This window comes from Plecotus auritus (genome assembly GCF_963455305.1).
Source record: "Plecotus auritus genome assembly, chromosome: 3".
NCBI lineage: Eukaryota > Metazoa > Chordata > Mammalia > Chiroptera > Vespertilionidae > Plecotus > Plecotus auritus.
The window spans coordinates 173,984,993-173,999,877 of record NC_137772.1 but is presented as its reverse complement, the minus strand read 5'-3'; the positions used below and the strand labels follow the sequence as shown (position 1 = coordinate 173,999,877).

At 42.8% G+C, this 14,885-nt stretch overlaps 1 pseudogene across 1 annotated transcript; it reads left to right on the top strand.

Annotated features, from left to right (window-relative positions):
• Positions 1-10,858: 10,858 nt before the first annotated feature.
• On the top strand, positions 10,859-11,288 carry LOC308244252 (protein mago nashi homolog; annotated as a pseudogene). Its single transcript has one exon. The product of its transcript is annotated as a protein mago nashi homolog (transcript).
• The last annotated feature ends 3,597 nt before the right edge of the window (positions 11,289-14,885 follow it).

Below are 14,885 nucleotides of genomic sequence, written 5' to 3'. Positions count from 1 at the left end.
TCAGGGGATTCCCACCCCAACACAAAGCTTCTTTTTGTTCTTGCAGTTCCTCTTCGCCCCTCAGCCCCGCCCAGGAGGAATGCGGCCTTGGACGAGGCCTTGGATGTGATCAGGTTGGAGGGGGGTGCAGCAGATGCCAGGGCAGCGGGCTGGCCAGGTGCCCGTTGCAAGGAGATGGGGAGTGAAGGTGGGCTCCACACCCAGGAGCGGCGGAGGCCAGCGCCTCTGAGAGGCAGACCTCGACCTAGACTGCCTGGTCTCAAACCGCTGGTGAGCCACTAGCTGAGTGACTTAGGGCAGGCTCTTTATCTGTCAGTGCCTTCCTTTCCTTGTTCCTAAAATAGAGCTAAAAATAGTGCATGCTTCTAGGGTTGTTGGAGGATTAAATGAATTAACATATGCAAAGCTTTTAGGAACCTGTCTAATCCACACTAAATGCTGTATAAGGCTTGCTATCATTATAAATACTTAAGCACCAGAATTCAGTGTCCTCTTCCCAGGTTCCATACTGCCTCTCTCTCCCTGCCTCTCTGGAAGTCCTGTCACAATCTGGTTATGCTCACTGGTCCACAGGAATGAGATACCAGTCCCCTCACCCTGGCCCAGATGCCTCTCCCCTCTCCCAACCCTTTGCTCTCCTTGGTGACAGGAAGTAAGCAGAGGGATGTTCTGACCTCACCTGGTCTGAGTCACACACCAGAGTGAGCAAATCTGGGCAGCTCTAAAACCGGAGTCCTTGCCCCAGCCCTGTCCCTACCTTCATGACCCTGAGTCAGCCACCCTCTGAGCCTTTTTTTCCCCCCCATGAGTGAAATAAAGATTTTCCTTTTTTGAGCATACACTTATAGATAAAAGACACTGGCGTGGTCTGCCCTATTTTAAGGGTTGTGACAATCAACCTGAAAAAAATGCAGTTGGAAATGAGTCATGAAGTTCCACACATTCCCTAATCCTGGAATTGTGGGAGGGCTTCCAACTCACTCCGTGCTTATCTTGCTGCTCTCCCACCCACCACCCAGGTCAGATCCAGGAGATTAGGGGCTTTTGTCTGTTTGTACTCAGATGTGACCCCAGCACCTAGCACAGTGTATATAATAGGTGTTCAACAAATATGTGTGGAATGAATGAATGGTTCCAATTTGGTCTCTCGAGATAGGAATTTTATTTATAGCCTTCTTGATGTCAGGCCCCTGTGTGAAGACTTTAAGATAAGTTTTAAGTGACTTTAGATAGTGTCAATTGGGCACTCTAGTTATTAGAATGTTATTTCTCCTACTGAGTGAAAATCCGCCGCCTTCTAACCTTCTAAACTCAGGTCTGCCCACTAGAGTTACACAGAACTCTTCCTCCATAAGATTTCATACGTGAGTGGTTATTCTAATCTGTGTAGAGGGAGCCCCAAGCAAAATCTGTGTAGGATTTGCTCCCCTGCTGGCCCTACCTGCCTGGGGATGAGCTGGTAAAGAATTTTTCACACAGGAACTTCTCAAGGAATTAGAATCACAGTGATCCTAGGGGGCTGGGAGTCTGTTTTTCCCAAAGGCCCTGGTCAGAACATGATGAAATGGATCTTCCATTCTTTCTTCATTTATAGGCAAGATGGGAGAATTTCTAGAACCTAAAGAATGGAGCCACAGGAGAGAAAGGGGCTGTACCTGAATGGCCATGTGGAGCAGAGCCCTCCTACCAGCAATAACCATGAGAAAATGAAAATATACAGTTGAGCCAAAGGCTTAAAATGGAAATGAAGATAGAAGTACTCTTAAACAACAAATACTGAAGATGTATGCCATTTTACAGCCAAGTTTTCCTCTTATGGGTGTGTTTTCTTTAAATAATGTAACAATATTACACAGCAGTGGAAAAGAGTAAAATATAGCTACACATATCAAGTTGGATGCATCTCAGAAAATAATATTGAGTGAAAAATTCAAGTTGCTGAAGAATTCAGTGATTTCATTTATATTAACTCAAAACTAAACCACAGATTAAAGATATCAATATATGTGACAAACTACAAGGAAAAGGAAGGGAATGATAACCCAAAATTTAGGGTAGAGGTTTCCTCCAGGAAGGAGCAATATGACATCATTGAATGGCACTTGGAAGATCTCAAAAATGCTCAAAAGACTCTATTTCTTATCCTGGGTGGTGGCCGGGTGGTTGTCAATTTTACTGTAATTCATCAGACCTTATACACATGGTATAATTACTCTTTTGTATCCATTCAGTTTTTTTATAAAAACAATTAAAAATAAGTCGAGAAAAGGCATATCTTGATATATAGTAAAAAAATTTTCCTGTAGCCCTGGCCTGTTGCTCAGTGGTTAGAGCATCAGCCCATAGACCAAAGGGCTCAGGTTCGATACCCATTCAAGAGCAGGTACCTTGGTTGCAGGTTCCCAGGGGTGCATGCGGGAGGCAACCAATCAGTGTGTGTCTCTCACGTCAATGTTTCTTTCCTCCCCATCCCCCCTCACCCCTTCTACTGTCTCTAGAAATCAATGGAAAAAATATCTTTGGGTGAAGATTTAAAATAATTTTTTTTCTGTAAAAAAATGATGAAATGACTGTAGCAGGAGGAATTTAAGGTAAACTGGGGATTCTAAGGCATTATAATGCTTGAGCCTAAAGCACACAGAATTCTTCCCAGACCCCACCCCAGACAGCAGGGTCTAATTGGCTGACCTTTCTTCATCACTCCCTCCTCAGCTATCTGAAGACATTCATTTACATTGTTGAGCTTCCTTAAGGCTGTTCCCACACATGCCTGTGTTTGAGTCCTGCTTATTTCTACTGCCAGAGCTAATGATTTACATTCAAGGCCAGATAAAACGGTGGGAGGGATGGGGGAGGCACCCAGAGGTGGAGAGTGAATTTCAGTCCCTTGTGGCCCATGATCTCCCCCCAAGTTAGTTCCCTTTGCCAGACTTACAGCTGTTCCTTTCCCTCTTTTCCTTCCAAAAGCCACTGCAATTTCTTCTAGGAAGCCTCTCTCACCTCATCACTCTTCTATTCTCTACCCCCATCAGTATGCCCCACCCCACTAATATCTAAGCAGTATTTTTCAAACTGAGGAGTATGAGCAGAAAGAGCTGACTACCCAGCATATAAATATATTTTTAATAAAATAAGTAAAGGAGGGTAGAACAAACTAAACTAGACTGCTTCCCATGTGGTAAGGGTGAATACTACTATTACACTGTTTCATGAAACTCTTGATAGAAATAGATAGATGAAAGATAAATAGATAGATAGATAGATAGATAGATAGATAGATAATAGATAGATATGCCTGCAGATTTTCACCAGAAAAGTTTACGTAAAAGCCACAGCCTCGAGCACTTGGTTCTCTCATTTTGAAGGTCTAGTCTGAGTCTGAATAGATGACCCATTTGCCTTGTCTGTTCCTCTTCCTCCTTCTCCTGCTTCTACACAGTATCCAATAGAACAATAGAACTTCCTGCAGTGATGGAATGTATACTATATCTGTACTATCTATTATGGTAGCCACTAATCACAAGTGGCTATTGAGCACTTAAAATATGGCTAGCATGCCTGAGGAAATGAATTTTTTTCACTATATTTAATTCATTTAATTTACATTTAAGTAGCCACAGTAGTGGCAAGTGGCTAATGGTTCCATACTGGACAATGCAGTGATAAACTCTAAGTTTCCTGTGGGCAAAAACTAGGCTATATTGCTCACTGTTGTACACCTGGGATTTAGCAGTTTCAGCATATGTTAAATCACCATCAAACAGTAGGGGGAACTGTTTTTGAGAATAAATGAAGTCTCCCTGATCTATAGCATTTGCCAATTTTCATGGTGTAAATACTCCCACTGTGGTCAATTTCAAGCTATTAGTGATTTAATTCTGGCAATAAAAATTCCTGAATTTAACCATCAGCTCTCACTAGCTTTAAAATGAATGAGTGAATGAATGAATACATAGATGAGCAAATAACCTACCAGGATGGGGTTCTATATGTGGCACACCTAAGGGAAGGAGGGAGAAGGAGAGGAGAAGGATCCTTTTTTTTAAAGATTTTTTTATTGATTTTTTGAGAAAGAGCAAGGGAGAGGGAGAGAGAGAGGGAAATATCTATATGAGAGCAAAACAAGGATCAGCTGACTCCTGCATGCCCTCTACTGGGGATCGAGCTAGAAACCCAGGCATGTACTTTGAGTGGGAATAGAACCTGCAACCTTTCATTGCATGAGGCAGTGCCCAACAACTGAGTCACACCAGCCATGACCTACAGGGTTCTTTTACAATGTCAATAGGAATCTTTCTTTGTTACACCTCTTTGTACCAAGAAATAGAACCTAGTGGGAGAATGGCTGAACTTCCTCGGTGTTTGGCCCCACTTCACACCTCTCACAACTTTAAGAAATTCCAGGGGCTTACCAACAGACCCTATATGTCATTCTAGCCAGAGGAAAAACCTGTATGTTACAAAAGCTATTGAATGAATATTAAAGTATGTAGAACAGATACTAAGCTCATGTAAGGTAGTCGCTACCATTTTTTCTTTTTTTAATATTTTTTATTGATTTCAGAGAGGAAGGAAGAAGGAGAGAAATATAGAAATATGAGTGATGAGAGAGAATCATTGATCGGCTATCTCCTGCACGCCCCCTACTGGGGATCAAGCCCACAACCCTGGAATGTGCCCTGACTGGGAATCAAACATGACCTCCTGCTTCATAGGTCAATGCTCAACCACTGAGCCATGCCCACTGGCCGGGCATCACTACCTTGTATTTTTTTTAAATGTCCCAGGCACAGAAATTACTGAAGCCTCCCTCAGTCACTTAAACAGCCTTTGTAATGGGAAGGTGCTAAATGTAAATCTCGCTGTCCTTTAAGAATGCTCAGAACAAATGTTTAAAGGCTCCAGGCACCATTTTTACCTCACCTTTAAAGGGGTCATCCCTGCATTCCACACATGTTCAAGGAAGGAGGGGCAGGATAGCCTTAACTGATTCAAAACACAGAATGTTCAAATAAAAATTCAAGCAATGAAACACAGAATGTTCAAATAAAAATTCAAGCCATAAAACATAAGATGAGGACATAAGAAAGGTCACAAGGTGAATTTAGAGTCAACGAATAGCACAGCAGTCAATGCCATAGGTGTTCAAAGGAAGGAGGTGATCATGATTCGAGTGGCACCTGGGGCATGCTGGACTTGTGCAGTGAGAGAGGTGTGCATTGCACTTGAGTGAATAATGAGAACTAAGTCCCTAAGGCTCAACTGTAGCACATAGTAGGTACTCAATAAATACATGTTCATTGAGTGACTAGGGCCCCAGAGAATCTGAGTCTGCTCTTGGCGGTAGTAGTGACAAGAAAGAATGAGTGGGCAAATGGCAAGCCTCAGGCAGTACATAACCATGGAGATAACCTTGAGCTGGCAGGAGTAGCAGGGGCATAGGTGGGGCTAAGCTGGGCCAAAAACAATAACTAAAGGTCTGTCCCTGCTGCTACTCCAGGATGCCAACCTTCCAGCTGCCGCAAGGCCCAGGCCTGAAAAGAAGGTGACATTCTGCCTGCAGAACATGGCTCTGCCCAGCCAGGGTCTCAAAGGCCTGCTGCCTGCTGCCTGCCTTGGCACTGCCTTGAGTCCTGTCTGGCACCAGGCCCAGCCACACTCTCCTCCTCAGAGCTATCAGGTCTCTGTGTTGGCAGGGCTAAGGATAGCTGGACAGTCACCACCCTGGTTCAATCAAAGCCTTCCTAGGGTTCCCTGGAGCTGTCTTTCATGTGCCACTCACTTCCAGGACTCTATCACCCCACCCTAGCCCTTCCCAGCAAGCTCTCTGGCTTATTCAAGCTTTCATAAAGTAATACACAATTCATCCTTAAAAGGCAGTATTGCCCGGCCAGTGTGGCTCAGTGGTTGAGGATCAATTCCCAGTCACATGCTTGGGTTGCAGGCCCAATCTCCAGTGTGAGGCACGCAAGAGGCAGCCATTCAATGATTCTCTCTCATCATTGATGTTTCTATCTCTCTCTCCCTCTCCCTTCCTCTCTGAAATCAATGAATATATATATATATATATATATATATATATATATATATATATATATATTACTAAGTGTACTGGTTAATAATGTGAATTTTTTTCAATAGATGGAGTTACACATATATTGATATATATGCGATTTGATATGTATGCTATTTTGTTGTATTGACAACAAGCTTCAAACTTCATATGTCAAATTTTCTGAAGGTGTTAACATCATAGATATTTTTTACGCTTAAAAATGTCAAATTTCATGCCAAAAAAAGAGCATTTGCAGGAAGTTATAATTCATTACTTTATTTTGAAGAAAAGTGCTGCTGAATACTTCAGGAAGCTTATGGTGAACATGCTCCATCTCAAGATACTGAACGCTGGTTTAAACGCTTTAAAAGTGATGATTTCGATGTGAAAGACAAAGAACGTCCAGGTCAACCGAAAAAGTTTGAAGACCAACATTACAAGCATTATTGGATGAAGATGCATGTCAAACTCAAAAACAACTTGCAGAAAGATTAAACGTTGTTCAGCAAAGAATTTCCGATCATTTACAAGCAATGGGAAAGATTTTAAAGGAAGGAAAATGGGTGCCACATCAATTGAACGAAAGACAAATGGAAAACAGAAAAGTCATCAGTAAAATGTTACTTCAACGGCACAAAAGAAAGTCTTTTTTGCATCGAATTGTGACTGGTGATGAAAAGTGGATTTATTTTGAGAATCCCAAATGCACAAAATCATGGGTTGATCCAGGTCAACCATCAACATTGACTGCAAGGCCAAATCGCTTCAGAAAGAAGACAATGCTCTGCGTTTAGTGGGATCAGGAAGGTGTGGTGTATTATGAGCTTCTAAAACCAGGTGAAACCATTAATATTGATCACTACCAACAACAGTCAATTTGAACCACGCTTTGATCGTGAAACGACCAGAATGTTCCAGAAGACACGGCAAAGTAATTTTGCTTCATGATGACGCACCATCACACACTTCAAAACCAGTTAAAGACACGTTAAAAGCTCTTCCCTGGTAAGTATTAACCCACCCACTGTATTCACCAGACCTTGCTCCTTCAGATTACCACTTGTTCTGATCGATGGCACACGCACTTTCTGAGCAACACTTCAAAGCATATGAAGAAGTGGAAAATTGGGTCTCTGAATGTTTTGCCTCAAAACAAAAAAAGTTCTATTGGGATGGTATCCACAAATTACCTGAAAGATGGGGAAATGTTTAGCTAGCAGTGGACATTACTTTGAATAAAGCACTTTTGATGTTTCTCTTGAAATTATCGTGTTTTCTTTGATTACAAAATCTGCTATTATTAACCGGTACACCTAGTGTGTGTGTGTGTGTGTGTGTGTGTGTGTGTGTGTGTGTGTATGTATATGTATATATTAGTAGCCCTGTGCACGAATCCATGCACCAGTAGGTCGCTGCCGCCCTCCTGTAGCTCCCCCCACCCCCTTACCCCCCTACCCCCCTCATAGATTGCTGCCCTGCCCCCTCCTGTAGGTCTCCACAGCCCGCTTGTAGTTTGCTGCCCCACCCTCCTGAAGATCCGTGATCCGGTCTTTACGTGGTTGGTCGTTATGCCTCAGGGCTTAATGGATAATTAGCATATTCCTCTCTTATTATATAGGAGATATACACTGAGTGGCCAGATTATTATGACCACCTGACGTTTGTAGGCAAATTAGCCGTACACTGCATCGTATGGGATATGGAAGCCGAAGGCCTGTTCGAACACCTTTGCTGTCTGCAGTTACCAAGATAAAACGTCTCCAGTTCGCACAGGAACACAAGGATTGGACAGTTGAGCATTGGAAAAAAGTCATGTGGTCCAATGAATCACGTTTCCAGTTGCATCATGCAGATGACAGAGTAAGAATTTCGCAGAAACAGCATGAAAGCATGCACCCCACATGCATGAGTACAACCCTTCAAGCTGGTGGGGGCAGTGTTATGGCTTGGGGCATGTTTTCCTGGCATGATTTGGGCCCTTTAATTTGTGTGGAACAACGTCTGAATAGCACAACATACCTAAGTATCATTGCTGATCAAATTCATCCTATCATGTTGATGGCATATCCCAATGGAGATGGCTTCTTCCAACAAGACAATGTGCCATGCCATGGTGCTCGTATTGTGCAAGAGTGGTTTCAAGAACATGAGAGAGACTTTGCCTTGCTTAGGTGGCCCCCACAATCACCAGATCTCAATCCAATTGAGCATTTGTGGGACGAAGTTAAAAGAGCCATCAGGCAGCTGGTCCCACAACCATCAAATCTCACAGAACTGGACAGTGCTATTCATCAGGCATGGTGTCAGATTCCTCGCATCACCTTTCAACATCTCGTAGAGTCAATGCCTAGAAGAATCACCACAGTATCGAAGGCAAAAGGTGGCCCAACAAACCAAAAGGTATACACCTGTACATGCTGCCTCTCACAACCACACCAAAACTACAACTAAAAGACAAAACGTCTATCACCCAGAACCACGGGGAAGCTGGATGAGTAGAAGTTCTACAACTAGAAGGAAAGAGAAAAGATCATTGAGACGTGCACAAGCACAGAAAAGCTGAGGTACAGAGGCGTGCAAATCGGTCTGGCGGCTGGTGACTGGGTGCGCTGTTTTTTTTCAACCCAAAGGGAGACACAAGCTCCTGATTACTCTGAACTCCAGTTTCCCGCGAGACTCTGGGGACCCAGACCCCTACGGGGAGAAGCTGGACTGTCTGCCATCGGGTCGGAAAGTGAGGGTGGCCTTCTTGCAGAGGTGCGCACAGGAATCATTGTTTACTGCGCTGGAGCACGGGATACAGAGACGCGGACCCGGAGACGGAGACGCAGAGACAGCTTACTGGCAGCCATCACTGTTTGCCAGGCCCTAGCCTAGTGATTCCCTGAGACCCCACCCCGCACAATTTACAAACCCACCCAAGCTCTGCGCAGCAGATTTTGCATATAAATGGCCTGCCCTATTGCAGCTTAACCTAACAAACTGCAGCTCTGGTCAGACAGTTCCAAAGCCTCCAAACCCCAAGCAAAGAGGAGAAATCTGCAGATCTCGCTGTAGCTCCTGCTGGGTGGTCTCAGACAGTAGTGCACCCCATTGGAGATCCAGAAGCCAGTGTACCTAGTGGTCAGTGTGAGATTACACCAGATTTCAACTCCTCATATCCATAAGTGACACATTCAAGAGGCAGACTCAGTGAGCACCAAAGCCCCACTGAAACAAGTCCTGCTCCATAAGGGTGTCTCCAGCACAGCAGTTCTTCCATTATAGACACAGCAGGTCCTCACAGCCAATTGGCCTGGAGGTCAATTCCTCCCAGTGTACCAACAGCAATCAAGGCTTAACTACACCAAGACTTTGCACTCAGCCCACAAAGGGGTGCACCAAGAGTGTCCACCTCAGGTGATAGGGGAGGCTGAACCACTGAGCCCTATAGGTCACCTACCACAGAAAACCACCCCATCAACACAGGGAAGCAGCCAAAATGTGGAGACAAAGAAACATGTCACGAATGAAAGAAATGGAGGAAAGCAAACTACTGGACGACATACAGTTCAGAACCACATTTATAAGGTTACTCAAGAATCTTCTAAAAACCTCTGAGGAAGTTAGTGAGACCTTTAAGGATCTTAATGAGAATGCCAAAAAAATGGAAAAGGACCAGTCAGAAATTAAGCATACACTGTCTGAAATAAAGAATATACAGAAATTCAATAGTAGACCAAAGGACCCCAAGAATCAAACCAAAGATTTGAAATATGAAGAAACAAAAAATACCCAACCAGAAAAACAAAAAGAAAAAAGAATCCAAAAATATGAAGATAGTGTAAGGAGCCTCTGGGAAAACTTTAAGCATACCAACATCCGAATTATTCTGGTGCCAGAAGAAGAGAGAGAGCAAAATATTGAAAACCTATTAGAAGAAATAATGACAGAAAACTTTCCCTACCTGGTGAAAGAAATAGACTTACAAGTCCAAGAAGCACAGAGAACCCCAAACAAGAGGAATCCAAAGAGGACCACACCAAGACACATCATAATTAAAATGCCAAGGGCAAAAGACAAAGAGAGAATCTTGAAAGCAGCAAAAGAAAAACAGTTAGTTACCTACAAGGGAGTACCCATACAAATGTCAGCTGATTTCTCAACAGAAACTATGCAGGCCAGACGGGAGTGGCAAGAAATATTCAAAGTGATGAACAGCAAGAACCTACAACCAAGATTACTCTACCAGCAAAGCTATCATTCAGAGTTGAAGATCAGATAAAGAGCTTCACAGACAAGAAAAAGCTAAAGGAGTTCAACACCACGAAACCAGGATTATATGAAATGCTGAAGGGTATTCTTTAAGAAGAGGAAGAAGAAGAAAAAGGTAATGATAAAAATTATGAACAACAAAATGACAACAAATACATGCCTATCAACAAGTGAATCTAAAAATCAAGTGAATAAAAAATCTGATGAACAGAATAAACTGATGAGTATAATAGAATCAGGGGCATAGAAAGGGAGTGGACTGACAATTCTCAGGGGGAGAGGGGGTGTGAGGGGTGCGGGAAGAAACTGGACAAAAATCTTACACCTATGGATGAAGACAGTGGCGGGGGGTAAGGGCATGGGGTGGGGTGGGGAATCAGGTGGAGGGGAGCTATGGGGGAAAAAAAAGAGGAACATCTGTAATAATCTGAACAATAAAGATTTATTAAAAATAAATTTTAAAAAAGGTGGCCCAACGACGTACTGATGGGGTGGTCATAATAATCTGGCCACTCAGTATATATATATATATTAGGCAATATCATAGCCATGGAGAGTGACTTTTATCTGCATCACAAGGGCAAGTTCAGCCACAAATTTCAGGAATTTGAGTTCTGGCTGGGTGAGAAATTGAGATATGCCAACAACAGCAATTACAAAAATGATGTCATGATCAGAAAAGAGGCTATGTACATAAGAATGTAATGGAGGAACTGAAGAGAATAATTGATGATAGTGAAATTACCAAAGAGGATGATGCTTTGTGGTCTCCCCCTGATTGAGCCGGCAGGAGCTTGAAATCGTCATTGGAGATGAACACATTTCTTTCACAGCATCAAAAATTGGTTCCCTTGTTGATGTCAATCAATCCAAGGACCCAGAAAGCTTACGAGTATTTTATTATCTTGTCCAGGACCTGAAGTGTTTGGTTTTTAGTCTTATTAGATTACACTTCAAGATTAAACCAATCTTGATTTAATATTGGTGTGGACACAAGGAGGGTGGGAGTAGCTGTTTTTAATTATCAGGCAATTTTTGTGTATATCAGGGCAATATTTTTTTAATAAACCATAAATGATTGTCTTTAATAAATACATAACAAAATGCAATTTTTGTTTTATAGAAAAGAAAAAATAAATTAAAAGGCAGTATCATATTGTTCAGTCTTTTATCCAATAATCCCAAACTCCAGAAGACTCTAAAGACCAAAAGTTATTTGTAATTCACTTCCATGAGGCTATTTATAGTTTTCACATATTCCACTTAGTGTGAATGTTGATATATTTCATTGCAGAAATATTAATGTCTGATTCCATGATTCCAGGTGCCACCTCAAGCCCCACTGTGGTTTCCCTTACACAGTATATGCACTACGTGTCCTTTCTGAAATCTAAAAGATTCTGAATCTCAAGAGTCATCCAGACCCACGGGTTAAGTGAAGGGATTGTGGACTGACAGCGAAGTCCAGGCTTAAGTTTTACAGCAAAAGGGTTTCAAGCTTGAATGCCTGCTCCTTAGAGCTGCTGGCAGGGAGGGCTCCCAGGAAAACAAGATGGAGTGGGGGGACTTGGACAGCTCAGGCAGTGACTATCTACTGACTGGGACACAGCGTAGTGTTTCAATGCTTTAACAAGAGCAGTGCAGGGGTATGCCAGCTGCCCAGCTGTTTCCTTCAACATTTAAAAATGAAGCTCTGGTTGGGGGATCAAAGAAGTGAAGCATGTAGCACACTTAAGGAACTCAGTGGGTATCGGCTACTTTGATTGTTCCTTCATCCAGTAAGTGTTTCTTGACCACTTTGTACTATCTACGCCCCTGGTGGGCAAGACAATGCTTAAATTACAAGGTGAACTCAAGCAGGAAGACAATGTGCATTTGCAATTAGAAGCAAATTGGACTGAGTAGATTAAAGTCAGCTTTCAGAGGGGGAGAGTTTGGCCTTGAGAAAAGAAAGCTTGTTGGGTAAGAAATGTGCCCTGGGTGGTGTTAGGAGACCTAGGCCAAGTCAGACTGACTCACTCTGCAACCACAACATTGTCCTTTCCTCTCTGGTCCCAGTCTTCCTCATCAACAAAATGTAGACTTAGCCTTCAACCTACTCTCAGTTCCTTTCCACTCTCTGTGATGCCAATATCTGAAGGACTATCATCTAGGAGAAGAGAAATCAGACCTAATCTCTGTGACTACAAGGGGTACAACAGACCAAAGTGTGGAAACTGTGGGAGGCAGATTTCTGCTCAAATGAAGGACTTGAGGTCTAAGTTCCACTGTGGACAAAATCACTGGCCAGGTGTAGACACAAGATCTGAGAATCCCAGACTGGGAGATGAGGGACAGTGTCTCCTTCCTGGCCTGCTGAGACAGTGGTAACAGCTGAGGGTAAAGAGTGGGGGAGAAAAGAGAGCATGACCCTTACTTCTCTACCATGAACAACAGTCCACACTTTGCTCCCAGAATTATCTTTAAATCTGCATCTGTCCCCCTCTCAACGCTCACCTGCCTTCATTGTAAACACCTTTGATGGCTTCCCATTGTTGAAAGTATAAAATTTGATCTCCTTGCCCCTACATTCCATCTCTCCCTATATTTGTCTCCCTACCTAATGCTCCAATCCCCTCCTTCTCTAAACCCTCTGCTCCACCTGAACTAACCCCAAACAATGTTTTCTAAACTGCCTCCTGCCACTTCCTCTATTTACTGATGCTCCTCTATTTCCTACATCCCATACTTCCCTCGAGGCTTAGCAAGAATGACACCTCCTGCCCTAACCGGTTTGGCTCAGTGGATAGAGCATCGGCCTGCGGACTGAAGGGTCCCAGGTTGGATTCCAGTCAAGGGCATGTACCTTGGTTGCGGGCACATCCCCAATGGGGGGTGTGCAGGAGGCAGCTGATTGATGTTTCTCTCTCATCAATGTTTCTAACTCTCTCTCCTTCTCCCTTCCTCTCTGTAAAAAATCAATAAAATATACTTTAAAAAAAGAATGACACCTCCTCCCTAAAGCCTGAACTCTAGCACTGCTGCTGGTGTCCTCTCCTTCTCTGGACACCTCAAATTATCACCACATATTGAAGTTGTTTTTGTAGTACTTGGGGTACCTGGCCCCATATGTGGGTGGCATTGATTATTTGAACGGACATTTTATTGGTCCAGTCATGGCACCTGCTCTAGAAGAGACAGGATAGAGAAGCCCGTAGCAGGGGTCAATAACCTGTAGCCTGAACCAAGAGATGTCTATGTAATGATTAAAATGAAAGGTCTCATGTGTTGTAGAATTGTGCACCTGAAACCCGTATAGTTTTTTTTTAATTGGTGTCAACCCAGTAAATTCAATTAAAAAAAAAAAAAAGACTCCCTCCAGATTCAGAAACACAGACCCTGTACAAGCCAAAGGAGCCATAGGAGAGACCCAAAGCTAGAGATGAGGGCTGACATGAGGGACATAGAAAGAATATGGGAGGCAAGTTCTTCCCACAGAAGAAGATAAACTTCAGGGACTAAAGAAGACAGAAACTAGTTCCTGGGAAAGAATGTGATACTCCTTCTAGAATCTAGAAGGAAAAAAAATGGAAGCTCTGGAAAGGAAGGGTCCTGATCTTATCTGATATTTACATTCCAGAGGCTCCAGCTGCTTCTTCTCCTCTTAATTAGAAAATACCTCCAAATAACTCCTATAGCCAAAATGTCACTGAGATCTGAAATATCAAATTCGTGCATTTTCTGCTTTGTCTGTTTTGCCAATTGCTCTCTGAACTTTTGCAGGTTTCAACAATTAAGTCAAGTTAATGGCTTCCTTGTATTTCTAATTCCAATCCTATTAATTTTAATAGATGAAGATGTTATTGTGAATATGAAAAAAATTATTTTCAGTATGCTTGTGCAAATAATTTCCACTTATTGCTTTGTGTAATTTTATTAAAAGTAAAATAAAAATTAAACTAAGATTTTTCTGGGATAGTCATTAAAAAAAAAAAAAAATGAGGAAATAGCTGAGGATCCCAGCTATGTGCTGGGAGAAAGGAATTCAGGTGCCTCTCCTGCTCCCTCACCTCTGACCTCTGGGCTTTCTGTGAGGATAGACTGCTGATGAGAGCAGGGACTCTGTCTGCATTTCTGTTTCTTTGTCTACATTGGGTTGATCCTTTAAGCTAGTTTTTTGGGGGCAGATAACATAAGAGGATCTGGAAACTTTCAGGACTCCACTCCTGCAGGGAAAGAAAAAGAGAGAGAAATAGCCTCTAAGAGAACTAGCAGCTTCTCTCATTCAGTCTGACACACACACACCACCCCGCCCCATCGTTCTTACTCTACCACTGTGATGTCCACCAGGCTATTTTATCCACTCACTTGTCCAGCTGTCCATTCAAAATCACTTATTAGGGTCTACTATACATGAGTCAGACACAGTACAGTGCTGGAGTACAGACACTTCTGTGGGAGTCTCCGTTCTCACTAATATATGATAAAAGCTGGAATCCAGCTATAAACATGCTGTGAGTGGATGGAGACAAAGTTTTGTCTTATAGATGTCCCAGAAGTGGTCACATCTGAGCTGGTCCTTGAAGGATTCATGCAA